Source organism: Phyllobates terribilis, unplaced genomic scaffold (genome assembly GCF_046119375.1).
Source record: "Phyllobates terribilis strain yellow unplaced genomic scaffold, ASM4611937v1 Scaffold_5__5_contigs__length_657084704, whole genome shotgun sequence".
Taxonomy (NCBI): Eukaryota; Metazoa; Chordata; class Amphibia; order Anura; family Dendrobatidae; genus Phyllobates; species Phyllobates terribilis.
This window is the reverse complement of record NW_027362765.1, coordinates 10,969,133-10,994,911: the sequence shown is the minus strand read 5'-3', so window position 1 is coordinate 10,994,911 and position 25,779 is coordinate 10,969,133. Positions and strand designations below refer to the sequence as shown.

Genomic DNA, 25,779 nt, shown 5'->3' with positions numbered 1-25,779 from the left:
GGCACAGCAGAGGCAGGGGGCGCTGGCGGAGCAGCAGCGCCCGGGGGCACTAGGTCTTGCGACCAGGCCTGCGGTGGTTGTCTCCTGATCGCGCCCGGGGTCAGAGGGCATGGCTCGGGGCGGGGCTCGCTGGCGGTGTCGACGGCCTGGGGACCGGTTGGTAGCGGTGGAGGCGCGGTGACGGTGGCAGTTTCAGGTGTTTCGGGCTCCGAAACAGGACGCAGGGGCAGGTCGGCGGACTCGGGGTAAGGGCGTCTCCGTTACCTGCCTCTGCTGTTGCGGCCTCCTCCGCGGCATCGTCCTCGGCCTCTGTTCTGTTTTCACCGCCCTCGGAGGCAGGCGTGCTGCTGGGTGCTGGCGGCGCCTCCTGCTGCTGGATCACGGCCCGCCGGGCCATCTCTTCCTTTCACTCAGCAATCACATCCCGCTGCGCCCGGACCACCCTACGGTCCAGCTCCTCCAGCGCAGCCCGCACATACTCGGGGTCTTCCTTGGGGAGGTGTGCTAGCAGCTCCGTGAAGCTGCATGGTGATTCGGCCAGCAGCAGGCCCCTCGCCAAGGTGTTGGAGCTGGCTCCTCTCTCCATCTCCGGGTGTGGCCTGGTGAGACTGATCCAGACCACCCCCTGCCCCGCAGTTTTCTTCTCTTTCCACCCCCATTGGGGGTGGTCTTGGGGCAATCTGCTGACAATCACTTTCAGGGGCAGCCCCCCCACCTTGATGGACATCTCTACAGCCGCACTCATAGCTGTTGGGGGAGGGCTCCTTCTTTGGCGCCATTCTGGGACCTGGCCCACGATGGGAGGCGGCTTCCTGTTGTCTTTTGGCGTGCACATTATGGCGCTCGTTCTTCTGGGGCGGGCGCCATCTTTAGTACAGTGAAACAGTCTCTTTTCAGGCACGCAATACCCGTTTGTGGCGGGTTGGTCACAATCCTGCCGACTACGCCAAAGCTGACTCGCCCCCTGGGCCGTCGGGCACTCGGAACTGGGCTTCAGGGCAATGCTGGGAGTAGTAGTGGCGACCCAGTCCCGTGGCTCAGGGTGGTCAGACCAGTGGCAGTCCTTTATAAGTTTTAGGTAATGTCCTACTACGCCACCCGTGGATTGCGGCTATTATGAACCGCCGCTGCAAGGCAGTCCACTGAGGCTGATGGTGTGTGCAGCTGAGGTAGTGTAACTCTCCACGGGAAGAGTGTAGCCCCAGGGCAGTGAGCGTAGATGGTGGGGGTTGTAGTGCTGGGCGTCCCAGTACCATTAGTGCTGGCACGGTAAGAAACACAACGACAACGTGTTGCAGTCCAGGGTCTTTTACTCACAGTTCGTATACTCCAAGTCACTTCTGTACAGGTAATGACTGCCCGAGCCGTGCTGCATCCACCAGGTGAGGGGCTCGGTCAACCCCCAGGCAATTCAGGAGTATGGCACAGGACTCCCTTCTATCCTTCCTCTGGCTCGTGCCCCACCAGTGACCAAGCTTTTGTCCAGCTGCCGCGGATCTATGCGGGTAAACGTGGGCCCCGTTTCCCGCTATCCTATATGGTGCCTTCCTAGCAATGTTTAGCAGGGCGTCGCACCAAGTGATGATCACGACCTCCGGTTCTTGGCTGAGGGATAATTTACCTCCACCAATTTGGGATCCGGTACCCTTTTCTTGCCTGACCCGTCACCCGATTTCACGTTGGTCCTTAGGGTCCCTTCTGCCTTCTTGTTTCTGAGCCCTTCTGTTTCTCTGTCACTTCTCCTCCTTTCCTGTTCCCTCTTCTCCTCCTTCCCTCTGCCTCTTCTCCAGGCCTACTTCTCCTTCTCCTCCCAGGCTCCGGCAGAGCTTTGAGCAGAGCTCCTACAGAGCCTCTGCTCCCTGTCTTCTCCACTCACTGACTGAACTCTCCGAACTAAGATGGTGCCCACCTTTTATACCTCCCCTCTGAGTGTGAGCTCAGGTGACCAGCACCCAATGAGCTCCTTCCTATGCTACAGAAACCGTCCCCTTCTGCTCCTACATCCCTGGGTTTTCCTCCCCCCTCCCCACTCCAGCCAGGGACATGGTCTGTCATGCCTGCATTACTGTATAAATGGGAGCACCGTTGAGCTGTCCCCAGGAAATGGGGTGTGTGTGATGCATGCAGCTAACTGAGCCCTGGTCCACACTCCATCCTTACCCGGGAGTGGAATATCACACCTCTGGCAGAGGTGCAATACCCCTGTAGCGGCCGAACCCTCGGGGCGCTACATAACAACCTCATGTGAGCCTTAGGAACCTGAGTCCCAATACCGCTGGAACATTGCCGACACAGGAGGAGCGTATGAGTGTTTTCATTTTAACAAGGCCAAACAGAAGGAATGACAAGAAGTTGTCCTTGTAGTCGACAACCCCTTTAAGACGATACAATTTTCGGTTAAAAGACTTCCAACATTCTGAACATGAATAAGGCTTCTCCCCTTTGTGACTTTTCTGATGTTTATTAACAGCTGATTTCTGTGAAAAACATTTTCCACATTAAGAACATGAAAAAGGCTTCTGCCCTGTGTGAACTGTTTGGTGACTAAGAAAAGATGATTTCTTCACAAAACATTTTCCACATTCTGAACAGGAAAAGAAAGCTTATCCCGTGTGAGTTCTCTGGTGGCTATCAAGATGCTCTTTACGGTTAAAAGATTTCCCACAGCCTGAACATGAAAAAGGCTTTTCTCCAGTGTGAGTTCTCTGATGTCTGTTAAGGCTTGATTTTTGGCTAAAACATTTTCCACATTCTGAACATGAAAAAGGCTTCTCCCCTGTGTGAGTTCTCTGGTGCTTAACCAAATCTGATTTCTGGTTACAATGTTTCCCACATTCTGAGCATGAAAAAGGCTTCTCCCCTGTGTGGGTTGTCCGGTGGCTATCAAGATGCGCTTTCCGGATAAAACATTTCCCACATTTTGAACATGAAAAAGGCTTCTCCCGTGTGTGAGTTCTCCGGTGCTTAACAAAATCTGATTTATGGTTAAAACATTTCTCACATTCTGAACATGAAAATGGCTTCTCCCCTGTGTGAGTTCTCTGGTAACTAACAAGATCTGATTTCTGGTTAAAATATTTCAAGCACTTCGAATAAGAAAATCTATTCTCTGTTTTGTTAATTTTTTGATGTATAAGAAAAGACTTTTTGAGTGGAAAACTATTTCCATATTCTGTACATGAAAATGATGTCTTTGCTTTAGGAGCAGTTTGTTCTTTAATGCTTATTTTGTGACTTTGATTTTCCTTAGTAGCCGGTAATGAATCAGAAGACAGGACCTGTTTCAAAGGATCAGATGACAGATCTTTGCTGTGAAGGGATGATGGTATATCTGGAGTAATGGCATTCACTTCAATTGTATCCTGTGGGATTTCAAGATCATCCGATTTAAAAATTGAAGATATCAGCTCTCCCTCTGATCTCCTGGTACAGTCATCTGCCAAGAATAAAACCAATTATTATTTTTGAATAAAATATCCTCGAATTTTATATTTTTGAACATTTCTACTTAAAATGTACATAAAAATGGCAAGTTATGTAAAAAAATGAATTACTGACCTAGACAATGACAGTTCACAGTTACATAGTTTATAAGGCCGAAAAAAGACAAGCGTCCATCCAGTTCAGCCTATTTCTTGTGCACTTCAGCTATTCCGCAGCGTTGGTCCAGGGGAAGGCAAAAAAAAAACAAAAACCATGCGGTATAGGCCAATTTACATCGAGGAAAAATTCACTTCCCGACACCAATCTGGCAGTCAGATTAAATCCCTGGATTAATTAACTATCACTAAGCATAAGATGTAATTTTATTGTTCTCAAGAAAGGCGTCCAGGCCTCTCTTGAACTCATTAAGTGAGTTGGACATCACTACTTCCTCTCCCAGAGAGTTCCAGAGTCTCACGGCTCTGACCGTAAAGAATCCCCTTCTATGCTGGTGCAGGAACCTCCTTTCCTCCAGACGCATAGTGTGCCCCCTCGTCTTTGTCACCATCCTTGGTATAAACAGGTCATGGGAAAGATCTCTGTACTGCCCCCTGATGTATTTATACATGTTTATGAGGTCTCCCCTAAGCCTTCTCTTTTCCAACGTAAATAGGCCTAATTTTGACAACCTCTCTGGGTATTCTAGTCCCTCCATTCCCTTTATTACCTTAGTCGCCCCTCCCTTGTACCCTCTCTAGCTCCAATATGTCTTTCCTGAGCACCGGAGACCAGAACTGTGCACAATATTCTAAGTGCGGCCTTACCAGCGCTTTATACAGAGGAAGAACAATGTTCTCATCATATGCCCCTATTCCTCTTCTGATGCATGCCATGACTCTATTTGCCTTCGCAGCTGCTGCCTGACACTGGTCACTCCAATTTAATTTGCTATTAACCAAGACGCCCAGGTCCTTCTCCATGTCAGATTTCCCCAACGGTTTCCCATTTAATATGTATGGGTGACTGCTGTTTTTCTTTCCCATGTGCATGACCTTACATTTATCGGCATTGAACCCCATTTGCCATTTTTTGGCCCAACTCCCCAATTTATCTAAATCCTCCTGTAGCTGTGCCCTATCCTCATCTGTATTAACTACTTTACAAAGTTTAGTATCATCTGCAAATATTGCTATTTTACTATGCAACCCTTCCACTAGATCATTAATAAATATATTAAATAATATAGGGCCCAAGACAGACCCTTGAGGCACCCCGCTAGTAACCCTGACACACCCTGAGCTTACTCCATTGATAACCACCCTCTGCTTTCTATCACTCAGCCAGCTATTTACCCACTTGCACACATTATCCCCCAGACCAAGCATTCTCACTTTATATACCAACCTTTTGTGTGGCACGGTATCAAACGCTTTGGAGAAGTCAAGGTATACAACATCCACTGACTCTCTCCGGTCCAGCTGTGAGCTCACCTCCTCGTAGAGGGCCATCAGGTTTGTTTGGCAGGAGCGATCCCTCATGAATCCATGTTGATATGGAGTTAGTTATTATCATTAAGATATTCTACAATAGCATCTCTAAGAAATCCTTCAAACAATTTACCCACAACAGACGTTAAGCTGACTGGTCTATAGTTCCCAGGGTCACTTTTAGACCCCTTTTTGAATATTGGTACCACATTTGCTTGGCGCCAGTCTAGTGGGACAGTCCCTGTCCATAAAGAGTGCTTGAATATAAGATACAGCGGTCTGTCTATCACATTACTTAATTCTTTTAGTACCCGGGGGTGTATGCCATCTGGGCCTGGTGACTTGTCTATGTTGATATTATTTAGGCGTTTCTTTACTTCCTCCTGGGTTAGGTGGGTGATATTTAGCGGAGGGTTTACTTTATCACTCTGCATTTCCTCCGATAAATTGTTTTCTTTTGTGAAAACAGTGGAGAAGAAGCTATTGAGTAGGTTTGCTTTACCCTCATCGCCCTCTATGATTTTACCCAGGTTATTTTTAAATGGGCCAACTCCATCAGTTTTAATCCTTTTACTGTTTATATAGTTAAAGAACAGTTTGGGATTCGTTTTACTTTCCTTGGCAATTAGTCTCTCTGTCTCCTCTTTTGCTATTCTTATTTGTTTCTTACAGATTTTGTTTTTTTCCCTATAAGATATTAGCGCTTCCTCGCTGCCTTCTTGTTTAAGTTTACCGAAAGCCCTTTTTTTGTTTTTCATTTCCCTCTTAACTTCCTTATTTAGCCACATTGGCTTCCTCCTATTCCTAGCCCTTTTATTCCCATAAGGTATGTACCTTCTACAGTGACTATGTAGGACTGTTTTGAAAATTTCCCATTTTCTATCCGTGCTCCTATTACTAAGGATACTATCCCAGTCTATAAGGTGAAGGGCATCTCTTAGCTGATCAAACTTTGCCCTCCTGAAGTTCAGTGTTTTTGTGACTCCCTTGCTGGGCACCCTACTGAAGCACATGTGGAATTGTATAATGTTGTGGTCACTATTTCCCAGGTGCCCCCCCCGACCTGCACCTCAGTTATTCTGTCTGGCCTGTTAGTTAATATTAAGTCTAAAAGGGCCGTCCCTCTAGTTGGTTCCTGCACAAGTTGTGACAAATAATTGTCTTTGATAATTGACAGAAACCTGTTTCCTTTCTGAGATCTACAGCTTTCGGTTTCCCAGTCTATATCGGGGTAGTTGAAGTCCCCCATAACAATCACCTCATTATTTTTTGCTACTTCGTCTATTTGTCTCATTAATAGACTTTCCGTGGCTTTTGCTATATTTGGTGGTTTATAACAGACTCCTATGATAATTTTATTATTGTTTTTTGCCCCATGTATCTCCACCCATAAGGACTCTAATATAAAACCTCATAGGATGAACCAGTGGATCGTAGTGTTCAACTGTTTGTTAATTCTGTCTCCCAAATATGGAATAAAAAGTCACCAAACAATGTTATGGAGGCGAAAATAATATCAATAAAAACTTCTACTCATCCCACAAAAAACAAGCCCCCACTCAGGTCCATCATCTGTCAATGGAAAACCAGAGGTTTCCACATTATTAGTGGCTCAAAGGCTCTTGAAAAGCAACATGGCTTCCATAAACCAATCCAGCAATATCCGCTCTCCCAAAGTCAAATCTCCCTCTCACTTCTGAGCCTTGCAGGGTGCCCAAACCACATTTACCATCCATGTATTGACATTACTATACTGAGAGGAACCCACTTAATTTATGGTGTGTGTCTCCTGGAGCACAATCTGGGCACTATGTGTTGGGTAATAAAATGGCATATTTGTAATTTTCACTCTCCAACATCCACTGCATGCTAATTTCCGGAAAGTTTCGGTGGAGTCAAAATAGTCACTACTCCTAGAGATTAATTCACTAAGGGGTATAATTTCCAAAATAGAGTCACATTATGGGGATTTCTACTGTTCGGGTTTTCTGCTATTTTCTCATATTCTGTAAATATTGTGTCCCATCTCCTCTGGGATCTGCTCCTGGTACGTCTGCTTTTGACACCAGGCGCCGCCTTATTCATTCTGCTGGCAGCGCTGGTGATGGAAGAGACGTGAGAACCGGAAGCTCTGGGCGGCACAGGCTCTGTCCAGTGCCTAAGATTAGGATAGCTGGGATCAGTAGTACTATCCAGTCTGGCAGTATGGGTGTGTGTGCTGTTCAGCTGGAGTAATCTGCTCCCTGCTTCAGCCATTTGGAAAGCACCGCACCCTACTAAAGCTGGAAGCATATTGCTGGAAGCTGCCAGATACAGCCTTGTTCTCCTCTGGTTCAGTCCTCTGTGCTCAGCTCCCGGCTTGTGTATTTGTTTCCTGTTGTGACCTCGGCCCATTTACTGTCTTCTCTTGTGTCTTCAGATTTTGTATTTTCTCTGCCCTCCTGGTTCTGACCCAACTACCTGACTATTGTTCTTCCCATCTCACTCCACAGAGCAGCAGGTAACACCGTGGCCCAAGCCTAGTGGGTCTCTGTGTAAGTCCAGATCTATGTAGGTTGGTTAAATGGTGATGGGCAAAACTGTGACTATAGACAATAACACATCTCCAGAAATGATCAAACTCAACAGTCTCCATCAGTAAATAATGAGTAACTAGTGATGAAACCTCTCTGGGGTAATTGGAGTATGGGGCTCGGTGGCTCTTGGGAATCTAAACTATTGTAAGGGACAATATTTTCTATCAGATGAGTGTCAAGAAGAAACAGACATTTAAAGAGAACTTTTAATAATAGTACAGAGCTGAGGCGTCTTAAATTCAGATCTCGGGCATTTATAAGAGGCAATGGAGATCTTTTTTTTTTAAAGACTACCAAGGAGTTATAGACTCACATACGTGAGACAGGCCGATCCCACCACAATCAAACTATCATACAGATTGAACCTGTAAAAAAAGACATAGAATAAAATAATATGTTACATCCACAAGGTACAAGGTATGTATGACAGGAGAATTCCAACACTAAACCGGAGTTACACTCATTTATGGTGGATTATTGGAGCTACTATGAGTCCTGACCAGAAGAGTAGAGAAAGTATTAGCGCCCCCATTTCAGGAGAGATTGTGCAGTAATCTGAATTCCTTATGATTGAAAACATAATGGAATTTATGACGTGGAGTGAATCTGTAAAGGGCATATTGATATTCATGCTATAGCAACTCCATTTTTTCTGCTTGTTTCAAAATCATGTTATTATCACTCCTTGCATAACATACATTCTTTCCATCTTTTCTCTCGCCTCATCTTTCCCACACTAACTTTTCTCACAAGAACATTTTGTATTTTGTCAGACACTCCGCTCCTGTTATCTAACTAGTTTAGGCCATGATTGACCTTGTAAAATTCCAGCGTGCTTCAAACTAATATGACCATATTTGTGTTTCCGTAATAATTGTACTAACATTGGTCAGCCTGTAGTACTGTAGTATGGCTGCAGAGTTGATTGGCTATTGATGTACTCAAAACAATATAAAATGCTAAGAAAAATAAACAGGATCAGAGATTCTTTGAATCCTCCCAATACAGAACATTGTTTCCGTTTAGTTTTCTGTGGATTGCAATCAACATAATAATTTGACACTCACTTGGTCAACCGTGAAGGGTTATTGCCCTCCCTCAACAGCTGGTGCCGTGACTCGGATCCCTAACCAGGGACGCCCCTCCACCTCTGGAAGTCCACAAAGAGAGACTTGCTTTCAGCCTCCCCCACTGGAATTGGGACTGATCATCCCCCACAAAAAGCCACGGTAAGTGCACGAGTTCTTTACTAGTGATACTGACCATTTGGCGTGGTTTCCTCGTGGTGTGTGGTTGTTTGCAGTGTCTCCGGACATCTTGGTTGGATATAGTCAAAGGTGAGACTATAATGGGTGTAGTCCCATTAGGGGTTAGATATTGATAACTTTCAAAGCAGTATCACCTCGGATTGACAAGTGAATATTGTGTGACTCTTTCCTTCTTCAACTTCTGACAAAGATTCTTAAAAGACTGAACATTGTTAGTTTCAGTCGCGGCAGGTGATCGAAGATTGGGTAGGGCACGCAAGTAGATATACATACTGTATATCGAGTGTCCGGAGCGCTGTAAAGCTGCAAAAGCGCTCCTCCTTTCCTTAGCCGTCTATACGATTCCCCCCGACAGGAGGGGTGAATTAGAAGTTAATAGTGGAACAGCTGGGAGCTCTGTCCAGACTCCGCTGTGCACAAGCATTAAGAATCTTTGTTGGTTGAGAAGCGGCAGTAGTGATTAATCAATGTTTCCATGGATCAGAAAGAATTTGTCTCCCCCCGCAGGAGAGTGAGAATGTGAAGAATATCATGATCAGTCGAGAAGGGAAAAGATAATTTAAGAATGCACCAAAAGTGTTTAAGGTGTTAAACTTTCCCATCCACGGCAGACTTAACCCTGCATTATGGGATGAAGGAATTCGCCACAATAGAGGAAAATTAGTTGATTGTGGATTGTTGGAAGATGCTGAAAACTTTAGGAAAGTGCCACATGAGATTTGTGATGAAGGATATGTTGAAATAGAGGAGGAGATGAAGCCTGGTTATTTCAATTACTTTTATGTCAAGAAAGACAAATTATCTAGCACTGTGACAAAAACTGGTTGTTTTGTGCTACAAAATGGAGCTGATGGGGAAAAAGTACAGGAGGAAGTAGGTGGTGCCCCTTCCCAAGTTATGTGTCCACAACCCGAATCTAAAGCCCCTAAAGATGCATCCCCTACCCCCACAAATGTAGCAGTATGCCAGCCCCTGAATCCAGAAACTGATCAATTTATACCCAAGGAGATTAAATACCCTGCACTTCCCACTGATAGCCAGCCACCACCATATAACCCAGACGGTTGGCTCTGTAATTTGTGTTGGGCAACTAATCCAGGATGGTGCAAGACGTGCTATAATTGTGGAGCACGTAAACCCGGTGTTGTAGCACCAACCTGCACATTACTTAACGCTGACGGCGGGTATTATAAACCACTACCCCCACCTGCCCCTGCCATGGTCCATACTCCATTCAGGGAGACCCAGGGTCCACTGAACTCTTCCCTATTCACCCTCTCTCAAACTGGGGAAATAGAACATGGACGCGAGTACCAGGAGGTGGCGTCTGTTTTACTGAATGGTCCTTCGGATTTCTCCACTATACTGAGAATAGGCATGGGGAGTATACCACAACAGCAGGTTGGGATCATGGTAAACGCAGCAAATGCACAACTGCAGCATGGGTGGGGGCTAGCTGCAGAGATATGTCATATGGGGGGACCTACAATACAAGCTGCATCTAATGATTACATCCGTGACCACGATCCGTTAAGGGAAGGAGAGGTGATGGCTACAAGAGCCGGAGAGCTAGCATGTCAGTTTGTTATACATGCGGTGGGACCAAAATATGATCCCCTGGATTTACCCAGGTCACAACACCTGCTTGCAGAAACAATCCAAAACACCTACCCTAGCCCTGCCATTTATTTCCACTGGTATCTTTGGATACCCAAAAGAGGATGCGGCCAAAATAATAGTTGGGGCTATAAAGCAATACATTACCATGCATCCAACTAAATTGAGAGAGATAAGACTCTTGGCCATCGACAGGGATCTTGTTGATTATGCCACTCAATTAATCAAGCCCACAATAAAACCCGATATCTGGTCTCCTCCAGTGTTCCCCTACCTCCAAGATCTCCCCACAATCAGTACTCATGCTGATTTCCCCCCTCCACCTCCACCTCCACCCCCTCTCACAAAGATAGAAGAAATGGAGGAAGCAGCCCAGAATACAAATACCAGACCACCCAAATACACCCCGTTTACCCGAACACAGACGGATACTCTGTGTAACCGTCTCCCGGATCCCGAACATTCCCCCATGGCTTTTTACAGAGCCATGGCCGCAAATAGAGATATATATTCAACAACAAGGCAAGATCTTTTACACCTGCTCCGTGTAAAAGCCGGTGAAGGATATTATCCGATGATAGAGACTGCTATTCCATATAACAGAGCATTAGACTCCAATACTTATGAGAGTGTGGATGACTTTTGTAAAGCCCTTAAAATATGGGCTCAGGATAAGTTGACTGATCAATCCAGTACCCTCACAGATGTCATTCAAGAGAAGGGAGAGTCGGCTGAGAAGTTTTATGGGCGCCTTATGCAGGTCTACAAGGACCTTGGGTTTTCCTTGCATACTAAAACTCATTGCCAGCTGTTAGTATCCGCCTTTATCCAGGGGTTACGGGCTGAAATCAAGGATGCGATATTGGCTGTACGACCAGATGTGGAGTCAGCCACCCTAGGAGATGCCCTAAAGGTAGCAAAAAGCTTCCAGAAAAGTGTCGCCCGGACCGCTTCTGCGGTTAAGTCTAAATCCAAACCTGCTGCAATGGTAGTTGCAGCACCCGCATTACCCATAGCACAGTATCCCCCCTTGCCCACCCGATATCCTCCTCCTCCCTTACAGCCCCACTATTACCCGATGGCAGTACCTGATCAGCGAGTAACGTATCCCGAGAGAAGACCAGTAGTGAATTCCCGTCTTCAGTGTTGGAGGTGTGGCCAAGCAGGACACTTCCAAAGGGACTGCCACACCCCTGCTGGTCAGTGCACCACACAAGCCCCCGTATCCAGAAATAGGATGCCTGGCCCACGGGACTTGTCACGAGAAAATGTCCCCCAGGACCGCCCATTCTGAAGTGAAGGTCAACCAGAGTCTGCCATCGTGATGCCGGTAACCACACCCGGGCTCTGTTCATCTGTAGTTCTCCCGGTAGGAGGGAATCCGGTGAAGTTCATGGTAAACACTGGGGCGGCCAACTCCATTTTAAAATCCACTGAACTGACCCAGGGTTTCCCAGTCCAATTTTCTAACGGCAATCTGATATTGATCGGTGTAGATGGCAGACCTAACAAACACACTCTCACCAAACCTATTCCAATTGGCCCATTTCCAGAAGTAATGGCACAATTGGTCATATCCCCAACCTGTCTGGTAAATCTTTTAGGAGCAGACCTCTTGTCTAAATTCCGGTCCCGAATTCAATTCCAGGACAATGGTCAGATGATCCTTACTTTAAAAGATCCAAACTCTGATGCACACATAGAGGAGGTCTGCATTTTACGGGCACTACCCACGGTTATGATTAACATATCAGATACCAATGGAAATCTCCCAAAAGATCCCAGGTTAGCTCCATACATATAGGAAATCCCTTCTCATCTGTGGCCACAAGGCCCAGACGACATTGGGAGATTGCCGGTAGAACCAATACAGGTGTACCTCAAGCCTGAAGCTCCCTTTACCAAGGTTCGCCAGTACCCGCTCACACATGCACAAGAACAAGGTCTACACCAGCAAATTCACACCTTGTTAGAGAAAGGGGCACTAATTCCCTGCGTCTCCCCGTGCAATACGCCGTTGTTCCCCGTAAAGAAAAAATCCCAACCAGGGCAGCCGCCCGCTTATCGATTGGTGCAGGATTTGAGGGCAGTAAATGCAGCGACAGTCTTGGAAACTCCTGTGGTGCCTAACCCACATACACTTCTCTCACAGATACCATATACTGCTGCCTGGTTTACAGTAATTGATTTAGCAAACTCCTTTTTCAGTATTCCACTACACAAAGACTGTCAGTTTCTGTTTGCATTTACATATCAAGGCAGGCAATTGACCCGGACAGTGATGCCGCAGGGAGCGCAGAATAGCCCTAATCAGTTTGCAAAGAACATGTCTACCTGTCTGCTGCCATGGCAGCTGGACAACTCTGAGGTAGTACTGTTACAATACGTGGATGATCTTCTTTTATGTGCCCCCACGGAGCAAGTGTCCATCAGGACAAGTGTTAGCCTCCTCAAGCATCTAGCAAAACTGAATTGTCGAGTCTCAGCCTCGAAGCTTCAGTTTTGCCTCGGTCAAGTGGTCTTCTTAGGCCACTGCCTTACTCAGGGTGCCAGACATCTCACAGAAGAAAGGAAGATGGCCATCTACGACTACCATTCCCAAAAGATCCCATAGAGCTGCAACGGTTCCTCGGACTATGTACTTATTGCAGACAATGGATCCCAGACGCCTCACGTCTGATGCAACCCCTATATGATGCATTAAAAGAAGACACTCTGGCTGATGTAAACAACAAGGACCACCAAGAACTGCTGCAACAAGCCTTTGAGCAACTAAAGTCAAGTATAATAACAGCCCCTGCCCTTGGAAACCCGTAATATGCTCAACCTTTCCATTTGTATGTCTCTGAGACAGGAGGGCATGCAGCCGGAGTACTCACGCAGAAACACTGTACAAAGCAGCGCCCAGTCGGGTATTACTCAGCGCATCTGGACCCGGTAGCCAGGGCCTCCCCCAGCTGTCTACGAGCGGTTCATGCCACACAGCAGTTACTTGAAAAAACGGCAGACATTATCCTTGGACATGAGACTCACATTTATGCTCCGCACAATATTGCGGCTGTTCTGGCTTTACAGCAACGGCTTTACAGCAACCTAAACATCTGTCCATACAGAGACACCTGCGGCTGCAGTGTTCGTTGATGTTGCCAGAAAATGTGAAATTACACCGGTGCACCACCATCAACCCGGCCACCCTGCTACCAGCATCTGAAGGAGAGGGGAAAGAGGCTCCACTGCATGACTGTCTGGAACAGATCACTGCGGAGTCAACTCCACTTGTTTTAGTGGGGGAAGTACCCTTGGATGACCCAGAACTTACCTTATATACAGATGGATCAAGATATGCTGTCACCTCTGGCAGGTTTCATACTGGATATGCTGTCACAACTGAAGAAACATTGGTAGAGGCTGCAGCCTTACCTCCCAGTATGTCAGCACAGGAAGCCGAGCTCAAAGCTCTGATTGCTGCTTGTCAACAGGCTGAAGGAAAACGTGTGAATATATTTACTGACTCGAGATACGCATTCGGGATTGCACATGATTTTGGGGAAATCTGGGCAAGGAGAGGCTTTGTCACGACTGCAGGTTCTCCAGTGAAAAATGCTGAAAGCGTCAGACAATTGATGGAAGCAGTACAACTACCAAGACAGTTGGCTGTTGTAAAGGTAAAAGCTCATACCCGACCAGATGCCCCTGAAGCAAGAGGTAATGCACTTGCTGATCTCCATGCTAAGCAAGCAGCTCTTCTTCCAACATCAATGTCCATGGCTGTTACGCGGCAACAGGCCAAACAGCTAAATTCCGTGCCAAACCAGGATCAACCTGCAGAAGATCATCAACCGGTCCCTCCAATCACAAAGCTAGGCTCCACACAGCAGAAAGTCTCTAAAGAAGAACGCCAGTCGTGGAAGGAGGCGGGTGCTAAGTTGATAGATGGGCTATGGAAGAAGGAACAACTGTATTGTTTGCCTCGACTCCTGTATCCAGCCGTTGCAGCCTTGGCCCATGGACCGGTACATCGAGGGAAGAATCAAGCTTTGCTACTGGTACAGAAACTCTATTGGGCTCCAGGAATTTCCACCGTGTTGAGTGCACAGAACAAAGGTTGCACAATATGCCAAACCTGCAACCCAGGCAGATTACAGAATGTACCGACAAAACACCGTGCCAAACCAGAGTATCCGTTCCAACGATTGCAAGTTGATCACATCACTCTCCCTAAAGCAGGATGATATGAATACTGCTTAGTGGTAGTGGATATGTTTTCCAGTTGGCCAGAAGCATTCGCTGTTCCAAACATGACTGCCAAGACTACCGCCAAGAAGCTGATCTCTGAAGTTGTTTGCCGGTATGGAGTCCCAGAAGTTATCAAAAGTGATCAAGGACCAGCTTTCTCCTCATGCGTGTATCAAGAAATACTTACCATGATCGGATCAACAGTGGCGCTGCATACTCCTTATCATCCACAGTCAAGCGGCAAGATGGAAACCAGGGATTGAAGCTTGAAGAGGACAATTTGCATATTCTAGGTGCCTTCTGGGAAAAGCGAAGAGTCTCCCTCAGCTAGAAGATCGTTGGGTACAGCCGGGATCAGCTGCTTGGAAAGCATCGCCAAACCAGGGATTGAAGCTTGAAGAGGACAATTTGCATATTCCAGGTGCCTTCTGGGAAAAGCGAAGAGTCTCCCTTAGCTAGAAGATCGTTGGGTACAGCCGGGACCAGCTGCTTGGAAAGCATCGCCAAACCAGGGATTGAAGCTTGAAGAGGACAATTTGCATATTCCAGGTGCCTTCTGGGAAAAGCGAAGAGTCTCCCTCAGCTTGAAGATCGTTGGGTACAGCCGGGACCAGCTGCTTGGAAAGCATCGCCAAACCAGGGATTGAAGCTTGAAGAGGACAATTTGCATATTAGAGGTGCCTTCTGGGAAAAGCGAAGAGTCTCCCTCAGCTAGAAGATCGTTGGGTACAGCCGGGACCAGCTGCTTGGAAAGCATCGTCAAACCAGGGATTGAAGCTTGAAGAGGACAATTTGCATATTCCAGGTGCCTTCTGGGAAAAGCGAAGAGTCTCCCTCAGCTAGAAGATCGTTGGGTACAGCCGGGACCAGCTGCTTGGAAAGCATCGCCAAACCAGGGATTGAAGCTTGAAAGGACAATTTGCATATTCCAGGTGCCTTCTGGGAAAAGCGAAGAGTCTCCCTCAGCTAGAAGATCGTTGGGTACAGCCGGGACCAGCTGCTTGGAAAGCATCGCCAAACCAGGGATTGAAGCTTGAAGAGGACAATTTGCATATTCCAGGTGCCTTCTGGGAAAAGCGAAGAGTCTCCCTTAGCTAGAAGATCGTTGGGTACAGCCGGGACCAGCTGCTTGGAAAGCATCGCCAAACCAGGGATTGAAGCTTGAAGAGGACAATTTGCATATTCCAGGTGCCTTCTGGGAAAAGCGAAGAGTCTCCCTCAGCTTGAAGATCGTTGGGTACAGCCGGGACCAGCTGCTTGGAAAGCATCGCCAAACCAGGGATTGAAGCTTGAAGAGGACAATTTGCATATTAGAGGTGCCTTCTGGGAAAAGCGAAGAGTCTCCCTCAGCTAGAAGATCGTTGGGTACAGCCGGGACCAGCTGCTTGGAAAGCATCATCAAACCAGGGATTGAAGCTTGAAGAGGACAATTTGCATATTCCAGGTGCCTTCTGGGAAAAGCGAAGAGTCTCCCTCAGCTAGAAGATCGTTGGGTACAGCCGGGACCAGCTGCTTGGAAAGCATCGCCAAACCAGGGATTGAAGCTTGATACTAATGAAAGATATGAAGTGCGACAAAGAAGGTCCAAGACAAGATACTTGGAAGGGAGGTAAGAAAATTTCTAATACAATCCACAGGGAGAAGATTGGAACAAAACAAAATTGTGTAAACTGCGTGCTAGCAAATGCCAGTAGCCTGACAAACAAGATGGATAAACTGGAAGCAGAAATATCTACAGGTAACTATGACATAGTGGGAATAACCGAGACATGGTTAGATGAAAGCTATGACTGGGCAGTTAACTTACAGGGTTACAGTCTGTTTAGAAGGGATCGAAGAAATCAGAAAGGGGGTGGAGTCTGTCTATATGTAAAGACGTGTCTAAAGCCTACAATACGGGAGGATGTATGGGAGGGAAATGAGGAGGTCGAGTCCTTATGGGTGGAGATACATGGGGCAAAAAACAATAATAAAATTATCATAGGAGTCTGTTATAAACCACCAAATATAGCAAAAGCCACGGAAAGTCTATTAATGAGACAAATAGACGAAGTAGCAAAAAATAATGAGGTGATTGTTATGGGGGACTTCAACTACCCCGATATAGACTGGGAAACCGAAAGCTGTAGATCTCAGAAAGGAAACAGGTTTCTGTCAATTATCAAAGACAATTATTTGTCACAACTTGTGCAGGAACCAACTAGAGGGACGGCCCTTTTAGACTTAATATTAACTAACAGGCCAGACAGAATAACTGAGGTGCAGGTCGGGGGGGCACCTGGGAAATAGTGACCACAACATTATACAATTCCACATGTGTTTCAGTAGGGTGCCCAGCAAGGGAGTCACAAAAACACTGAACTTCAGGAGGGCAAAGTTTGATCAGCTAAGAGATGCCCTTCACCTTATAGACTGGGATAGTATCTTCAGTAATAGGAGCACGGATAGAAAATGGGAAATTTTCAAAACAGTCCTACATAGTCACTGTAGAAGGTACATACCTTATGGGAATAAAAGGGCTAGGAATAGGAGGAAGCCAATGTGGCTAAATAAGGAAGTCAAGAGGGCAATGAAAAACAAAAAAAGGGCTTTCGGTAAACTTAAACAAGGCAGCGAGGAAGCGCTAATATCTTATAGGGAAAAAAACAAAATCTGTAAGAAACAAAGAAGAAAAGCAAAAGAGGAGACAGAGAGAGTAATTGCCAAGGAAAGTAAAACAAATCCCAAATTGTTCTTTAACTATATGTAACGGGTCTGGGAGGTGGAATCTCTGAGCTACTATACAAAGGGCAGTCCTTGTAAGGAAGCGGGTGGCTCCCAGGGAAGGCGGGTAGGTAGACACGGCAAGTGACAATGACAGTCTCAGGGTAGAAGGGCAGGGCGGTCACAGCAAGTGACGGGGACAGTCTCTAGACAGGCGGGTGGTCACGGCAAGTGACAAGGACAGTCTCTTGACAGGCGGGTGGTCACGGCAAGTGACAACAGGGTAAAAGTCTCTAGGCAGGCAGGGGGTCACGGCAAGTGACGGCAGAGCCTCCAGGTAGGCTAGCAGGCAGGTAGCAGGTGAGCGCTCCCAGGTGAGCGAGTAGAGTCTCTGGACAGGCAGGTGGTCACAGCAAGTGACGGCTAAGCCTCCAGGTAGGCTAGCAGGCAGGTAGCTGGTGAGCGCTCCCAGGTGAGCGAGTAAGAGTCTCTGGACAGGCAGGTGGTCACAGCAAGTGACGGCTAAGCCTCCAGGTAGGCTAGCAGGCAGGTAGCAGGAGAGCGCTCCCAGGTGAGCGGGTGAGAGTCTCTGGACAGGCAGGTGGTCACAGCAAATGACGGCTAAGCCTCCAGGTAGGCTAGCAGGCGGGTAGCAGGTGAGCGCTCCCAGGTGAGCAGGTAAGAGTCTCTGGACAAGCAGGCAGGTATCTGGCAGGTACTTCCTGGTCCGCAGGCGGACTGATCCATAGACAGACTGGCAGGTGCTGGTAGGCAGACTGTCGGACCACAGGATTGCAAGCAGGTAGACAGAAATCAGGCAGATATCAGGCCGGTATCAGGCAGGTATCAATCAACGGGACCTGAGGGCTGAATCAGAGTTGAAAGGCTTTGCAACAACATTGCTCGGGCACCTCCATTTTGGAGGAGGTGCCTTATATATGGTGAGGTCCTCCGGCCATTGGCCGGGGACTCCTTAGGACGAAGCGCGCGGGCCCTTTAAGAGAGAGGGAGCGCGCGCGCCCTAAGCACAGTGACCGGGAAGCAGCGTGCGCTGCCAGCAGAGCGGGAGGAAGACACCGGGCACGGAGCGGAGAGGTGAGGGGAACGGCGTCCCTGCCGTCTTTTGGAAAAAGAGTTAAGTACCACGGGTTTGAGTAGAGATACATGGAAGGAGTTAGGGATCCACAAGTTGGCCGGGAGTTTCAATTTATAGGCCACCGGGTTGATTTGCTTGATAACTTCCAGTGGGCCGATGAACCGAGGCCCTAACTTGTAGGAAGGAATCTTGAGCCGGACATATTTGGACGAGAGCCAGACTTTATCTCCAGGACAGAATTGCGGTGGATCCAGATGTCTTTTGTCAGCCTGTTTTTTCATCCGCTCGGATGACTGAAGAAGTGCGGATCTGGTACTCTCCCAAATGGAGGAAAATTCGCTAACAATAGATTCCGCAGCCGGGTTGTCCACCGAGGTGGAGAAGTGAAACGGGATCTGAGGATGCTGACCGTAGACTACAAAAAATGGGGATTTGGAGGAAGATTCACTCTCGTGATTATTGTAGGAAAATTCGGCCCACGGTAAAAGATCCACCCAGTCGGAATGGTGAGCATTAATAAAGTGCCGGAGGTAACTGGTTAAATTTTGGTTGATCTGTTCTACTTGACCATTGGACTGTGGGTGATAAGCAGAAGAAAAGTCCAAGGTGACCCCCCGCAATTTACACATGGCTCGCCAAAAGCGAGAGGTGAACTGAACCCCTCGGTCGGATACAATGTGGAGAGGAAGACCATGAAGACGGAAAATATGATGTATAAAGTCTATAGCCAACTCAGATGCAGACGGGAGGCCCGGCAGGGGAATGAAGTGAGCAATCTTAGAAAAGCGGTCAGCGACCACCCAAATGACAGTACAAGCGGCAGAGACAGGGAGGTCCATTATAAAGTCCATAGCTATATGCTGCCACGGGGCAGCAGGTACAGGAAGAGGAAGGAGGCGGCCGGCTGGCAGGTGTCTCGGAACCTTGTTGCGGGCGCAGGACACACAGGCTGAAACAAAGTCTATTACGTCCTTGTGCAGGGTAGGCCACCAGTAATGCCGGGTAATAAGCTGGAGGGTCTTTTTCTGACCAGCGTGGCCAGCTAGCTTAGACGAGTGTCCCCAGTGTAGGACCTTCTCATGCTCAGGGACTGTTACAAACATCTTACCGGGTGGAAGACTATTTAGATTCACGGGGGCCACCTGCATTACTTTGGCGGGGTCGATGATGTGCTTAGGCTCCTCCTCTAGATCAGAGACCAAAAAGGATCGGGACAAGGCATCAGCTTTGATGTTTTTGTCTGCCGGACCAAAATGAAGAATGAAATCAAAGCGGGCGAAGAACAAGGACCACCGGGCTTGGAGCGGATTAAGTCTCTGGGCACTCTGGAGGTAAGCCAAGTTCTTGTGGTCCATGTAAATTATTACCGGGTGAAGAGCCCCTTCGAGCAGGTAACGCCACTCCTCCAGCGCCAGCTTGATGGCCAATAATTCTCGGTCTCCTATAGAATAATTGCGCTCAGAAGAGGAGAAGAGTTTGGAGAAGAAGCCGCAGGTTACTTTTCTTCCGGAAGACGACTTTTGGGTGAGTACCGCTCCAGCTCCGGAGGAGAAAGCATCAACTTCTAGGAAGAATTGTTTGTTGCCGTCCGGACGATGCAGCACAGGGGCGAAGGAGAAAGCTTGTTTCAAAGAAAGGAAGGCCTTCTCAGCTTCGGGCAGCCATTCTCTGGGATTAGCGCCCTTACGGGTGAGCGCAGAGATAGGGGCAGTCCGGGAAGAGAAGTGCGGAATGAAGAGGCGGTAGTAGTTGGCGAAGCCCAGGAACCGCTGAATAGCCTTCAACCCCTCCGGTCGGGGCCACTTCTGGATGGCAGACAGTTTCTGAGGATCCATTTGTAGGCCAGTCTGAGAGATTATGTAGCCCAGAAACGGAAGCGAGGTCTGCTCAAAGAGGCACTTCTCATATTTTGCGTAGAGGTGGTTCTGCCTGAGCCTGACCAAAAACCTGACGAACGTCCCTCCGGTGAGTGAGAAGATCCGGAGAGAAGACCAAGATGTCGTCCAGGTACACCACCACGCAGGAGTAGAGAAGGTCACGGAAGATGTCATTGACCAACTCTTGAAAGACGGCGGGAGCGTTACAGAGACCGAAGGGCATTACAAGGTATTCATAGTGGCCGTCCCGGGTGTTGAATGCCGTCTTCCATTCATCCCCCTGACAGATACGGACCAGGTTATACGCCCCACGGAGGTCCAGCTTGGTGAAGATTCTAGCACCCCTCAGACGGTCAAATAATTCGGGAATGAGCGGAAGAGGGTATTTATTTTTCACCGTGATCTGGTTAAGGCCTCTATAGTCTATACAGGGACGGAGTGAGCCGTCTTTCTTTTTGACAAAGAAGAAGCCTGCTCCCACCGGGGAGGTAGATTTCCGGATAAATCCCCAGGCCAGATTCTCCTCAATATATTCAGACATGGACCGGGTCTCAGCAGCGGACAAAGGGTAAATACGCCCACGGGGAGGAGTAGCGCCGGGTATCAGGTCGATTGGGCAATCGTATGGTCTATGAGGGGGTAATGTCTCTGCTTCTCTTTTATTAAAGACATCCGCATAACACCAATAGGGAACCGGTAGGCCGGGTAGATTGGCCGGGGTAGGAGAAGGACGGGCAGGAAGAACGGGAACTAAACGAGTCTTATGGCAGTCCTGTTCCCAGCGAAGGACTTCTCCGGTCTGCCAATCAGGCACGGTGCATGTTTCTGGAGCCAAGGTAGGCCTAGCAAGAGGGCGTGAGAGAGTCCAGGCAGAACATGGAAGAAGATGCTCTCAGAGTGCAGCATTCCCACCTGCAGAGTTATGGATTCGGTGATGAGTTGAATGGGATGCGGTAAGAGACCCCCATCCACGGAGGCGACAGATAAGGGTACAGCCAGGGGTTTGGTGGGAATGTGGTATTTCTCTACCAGGGATAGAGAAATGAGATTTCCGGCAGCTCCAGAGTCAAGTTGAGCTAGTTCTCAGAAACGGTTCTCCCCGCAGATGAAAGAGACCGACAGCATCAGAGATGGAGAGGGTTTACTCTTGTCTAGGACGACCTCTCTGAGCGATCCTAGACACAGGCGTTTCCCGGCCTCTCCGGACAGGAACGGATCCAGTGCTCCTTACTGCCACAGTAGAAGCAGCTCCCCTCGGCACGGCGTAATTCTTGACGGGTTTTGACCATCTTGGTCTGGTCGACCTGCATAGGCTCGGGTGAGTGTGCCTGAGGAGTAACGGAGGAAGTGACGGGTCTCTGAAAGGTAGGGGCAAGGCGTGGAAACCTCCTCTCAAGGGTGACCTCTTTGGTGCGCTCCTGGAACCGGATGTCAATCCGGGTGGCGAGTGTTATTAAGTCGTCGAGAGTGGTAGGAATGTCCCGACCGGCGAGTTCATCTTTAATACGGCCGGACAGACCATCCCAGAAGACGGACACCAGGGCGTCGTTATCCCAGGCAAGCTCCGAAGCAAGGGTACGGAACCGTATGGCATATTGGCCTACGGTGAGACTTCCTTGACGGAGGCGTAGCAGAGATGAGGCGGATGAGGTCTTCCGTTCTGGTTCGTCGAAGACTTTCCGGAAAGCCGTGAGAAAGGCTGGCAGGTTGGACACCAGGGGATCTCCTCTCTCCCATAGAGGATTTAGCCAAGCCAGCGCCTCCCCCGTGAGATGGGACATGATGAAGGCTACTTTGGCTCGGTCGGTGGAAAACTGGTGTGCCAAAAGTTCGAAGTGCAGAGTGCACTGGTTAATGAAGCCCCGTGCCTGACCGGGATCTCCGCCAAAACAAGGCGGGGCGGAGAGACGGGGACCGGGAAGGGATGCCATGGTATTGATGGGCAGCGGCGGTGCCGGGGTAGTAAGTGTGCGAGTGGAAGCAGCTCCCGATGAGACAGTCAGTGTGTCCAGGCGAGAGTTAACACTACGTAGGTGACTCAGGATGGACTCCTGTTGGGACCGCTGACGGGAAAGTTCATGACATAGGTCCGAGAGCAAGGGAGCTTGGGTGCCACCGGGTTCCATGGCCCGAGCAAACTGTAACGGGTCTGGGAGGTGGAACCTCTGAGCTACTATACAAAGGGCAGTCCTTGTAAGGAAGCGGGTGGCTCCCAGGGAAGGCGGGTAGGTAGACACGGCAAGTGACAAGGACAGTCTCAGGGTAGAAGGGCAGGGCGGTCACAGCAAGTGACGGGGACAGTCTCTAGACAAGCGGGTGGTCACGGCAAGTGACGGGGACAGTCTCTTGACAGGCGGGTGGTCACGGCAAGTGACAACAGGGTAAGAGTCTCTAGGCAGGCAGGGGGTCACGGCAAGTGACGGCAGAGCCTCCAGGTAGGCTAGCAGGCAGGTAGCAGGTGAGCGCTCCCAGGTGAGCGAGTAGAGTCTCTGGACAGGCAGGTGGTCACAGCAAGTGACGGCTAAGCCTCCAGGTAGGCTAGCAGGCAGGTAGCAGGTGAGCGCTTCCAGGTGAGTGAGTAAGAGTCTCTGGACAGGCAGGTGGTCAAAGCAAGTGACGGCTAAGCCTCCAGGTAAGCTAGCAGGCGGGTAGCAGGTGAGCGCTCCCAGGTGAGCAGGTAAGAGTCTCTGGACAAGCAGGCAGGTATCTGGCAGGTACTTCCTGGTCCGCAGGCGGACTGATCCATAGACAGACTGGCAGGTGCTAGTAGGCAGACTGTCGGACCACAGGATTGCAAGCAGGTAGACAGAAACCAGGCAGATATCAGGCAGGTATCAAGCAACGGGACCTGAGAGCTGAAGCAGAGTTGAAAGGCTTTGCAACAACATTGCTCGGGCACCTCCATTTTGGAGGAGGTGCCTTATATATGGTGAGGTCCTCCGGCCATTGGCCGGGGACTCCTTAGGACGACGCGCGCGGCCCCTTTAAGAGAGAGGGAACGCGCGCGCGCCCTAAGCACAGTGACCGGGAAGCAGCGTGCACTGCCAGCAGAGCGGGAGGAAGACGCCGGGCACGGAGCGGTGAGGGGAACGGCGTCCCTGCCTAGCAGGAGGCAGGGACGCCGACGCTACACTATATAAACAGTAAAAGGATTAAAACTGATGGAATTGGCCCATTGAAAAATAACCTGGGTAAAATCATAGAGGGCGATGAGGGTAAAGCAAACCTACTCAATAGCTTCTTCTCCACTGTTTTCACAAAAGAAAACAATTTAATCGGAGGAAATGCAGAGTGATCAAGTAAACCCTCCGCTAAATATCACCCACCTAACCCAGGAGGAAGTTCAGAAACGCCTAAATAATATCAAAATAGACAAGTCACCAGGCCCAGATGGCATACACCCCCGGGTACTAAAAGAATTAAGTAATGTGATAGACAGGCCGCTGTATCTTATATTCAAGCACTCTTTATGGACAGGGACTGTCCCACTAGACTGGCGCCAAGCAAATGTGGTACCAATATTCAAAAAGGGGTCTAAAAGTGACCCTGGGAACTATAGACCAGTAAGCTTAAGGTCTGTTGTGGGTAAATTGTTTGAAGGATTTCTTAGAGATGTTATTGTAGAATATCTTAATGATAATAACTGTCTAACTCCAAATCAACATGGATTCATGAGGGATCGCTCCTGCCAAACAAACCTGATCGCCTTCTACGAGGAGGTGAGCTCACAGCTGGACCGGGGAGAGTCAGTGGATGTTGTATACCTTGACTTCTCCAAAGCGTTTGATACCGTGCCACACAAAAGGTTGGTATATAAAATGAGAATGCTTGGTCTGGGGGATAATGTGTGCAAGTGGGTAAATAGCTGGCTGAGTGATAGAAAGCAGAGGGTGGTTATCAATGGAGTAAGCTCAGGGTGTGTCAGGGTTACTAGCGGGGTGCCTCAAGGGTCTGTCTTGGGCCCTATATTATTTAATATATTTATTAATGATCTAGTGGAAGGGTTGCATAGTAAAATAGCAATATTTGCAGATGATACTAAACTTTGTAAAGTAGTTAATACAGATGAGGATAGGGCACAGCTACAGGAGGATTTAGATAAATTGGGGAGTTGGGCCAAAAAATGGCAGATGGGGTTCAATGCCGATAAATGTAAGGTCATGCACATGGGAAAGAAAAACAGCAGTCACCCATACATATTAAATGGGAAACCGTTGGGGAAATCTGACATGGTGAAGGACCTGGGCATCTTGGTTAACAGCAAATTAAATTGGAGTGCCCATTGTCAGGCAGCAGCTGCGAAGGCAAATAGAGTCATGGCATGCATCAGAAGAGGAATAGGGGCATATGATGAGAACATTGTTCTTCCTCTGTATAAAGCGCTGGTAAGGCCGCACTTAGAATATTGTGCACAGTTCTGGGCTCCGGTGCTCAGGAAAGACATATTGGAGCTAGAGAGGGTACAAAGGAGGGCGACTAAGGTAATAAAGGGAATGGAGGGACTAGAATACCCAGAGAGGTTGTCAAAATTAGGCCTATTTACGTTGGAAAAGAGAAGGCTTAGAGGAGACCTCATAAACATGTATAAATACATCAGGGGGCAGTACAGAGATCTCTCCCATGACCTGTTTATACCAAGGATGGTGACAAAGACGAGGGGGGCACACTATGCATCTGGAGGAAAGGAGGTTCCTGCACCAGCATAGAAGGGGATTCTTTACGGTCAGAGCCGTGAGACTCTGGAACTCTCTGGGAGAGGAAGTGGTGATGTCCAACTCACTTAATGAGTTCAAGAGAGGCCTGGACGCCTTTCTTGAGAACAATAAAATTACATCTTATGCTTAGTGATAGTTAATTAATCCAGGGATTTAATCTGACTGCCAGATTGGAGTCGGGAAGTGAATTTTTCCTCAATGATGTAAATTGGCCTATACCGCATGGGTTTTTTTTGCCTTCCCCTGGATCAACGCTGTGGAATAGCTGCAGTGCACTTGAATGGCACACTGAAAAGGCAGTTGACCAAAATGATGCAGGAGACTACAGCCAAGTGGCCTGAGCTCCTTCCCATTGCACTATATCACATACGCACCACCCCCATAGGGAAACACAAACTGTCACCCTATGAGATATTATTTGGGTCACAACCAGCTATAGCTCGATTTACCCCACAACAATTGTCAGAAGAAACAGATCATGTTGTGCAATATGTAATTCAGCTTGCCAAAGCACTAGCTAACACCCATGCGTTAGTATCATCTTCTATTCCAGAACCAGCTGATGCAGAAGGTTGTCATACCCTCAAGCCTGGAGATTATGTGTATGTGAAGAGGCATGTTCGGAAACATGGACTAGAACCGTTGTATGACGGACCATACCAAGTGCTCCTGACAACCCCAACAGCAGTAAAACTTGAAGGGAAGTCAGCATGGATCCATGCTTCACACTGCAAACGTCAACCATCTTGAGATGTTTTGTGATAATATGTATGGTTAGACT

General features: G+C 48.3%; 1 protein-coding gene and 1 pseudogene across 1 annotated transcript in view; one reads left to right on the top strand and one right to left on the bottom strand.

Annotated features, from left to right (window-relative positions):
* LOC141270587 (gastrula zinc finger protein XlCGF66.1-like) overlaps window positions 1-25,779 on the top strand; it is a 445,723-nt gene that overhangs the window by 113,579 nt on the left and 306,365 nt on the right. The gene's annotated exons all lie outside the window — the stretch shown is intronic.
* Window positions 1,654-25,779, bottom strand: part of LOC141270556 (uncharacterized) — a 123,050-nt pseudogene continuing 98,924 nt past the window's right edge.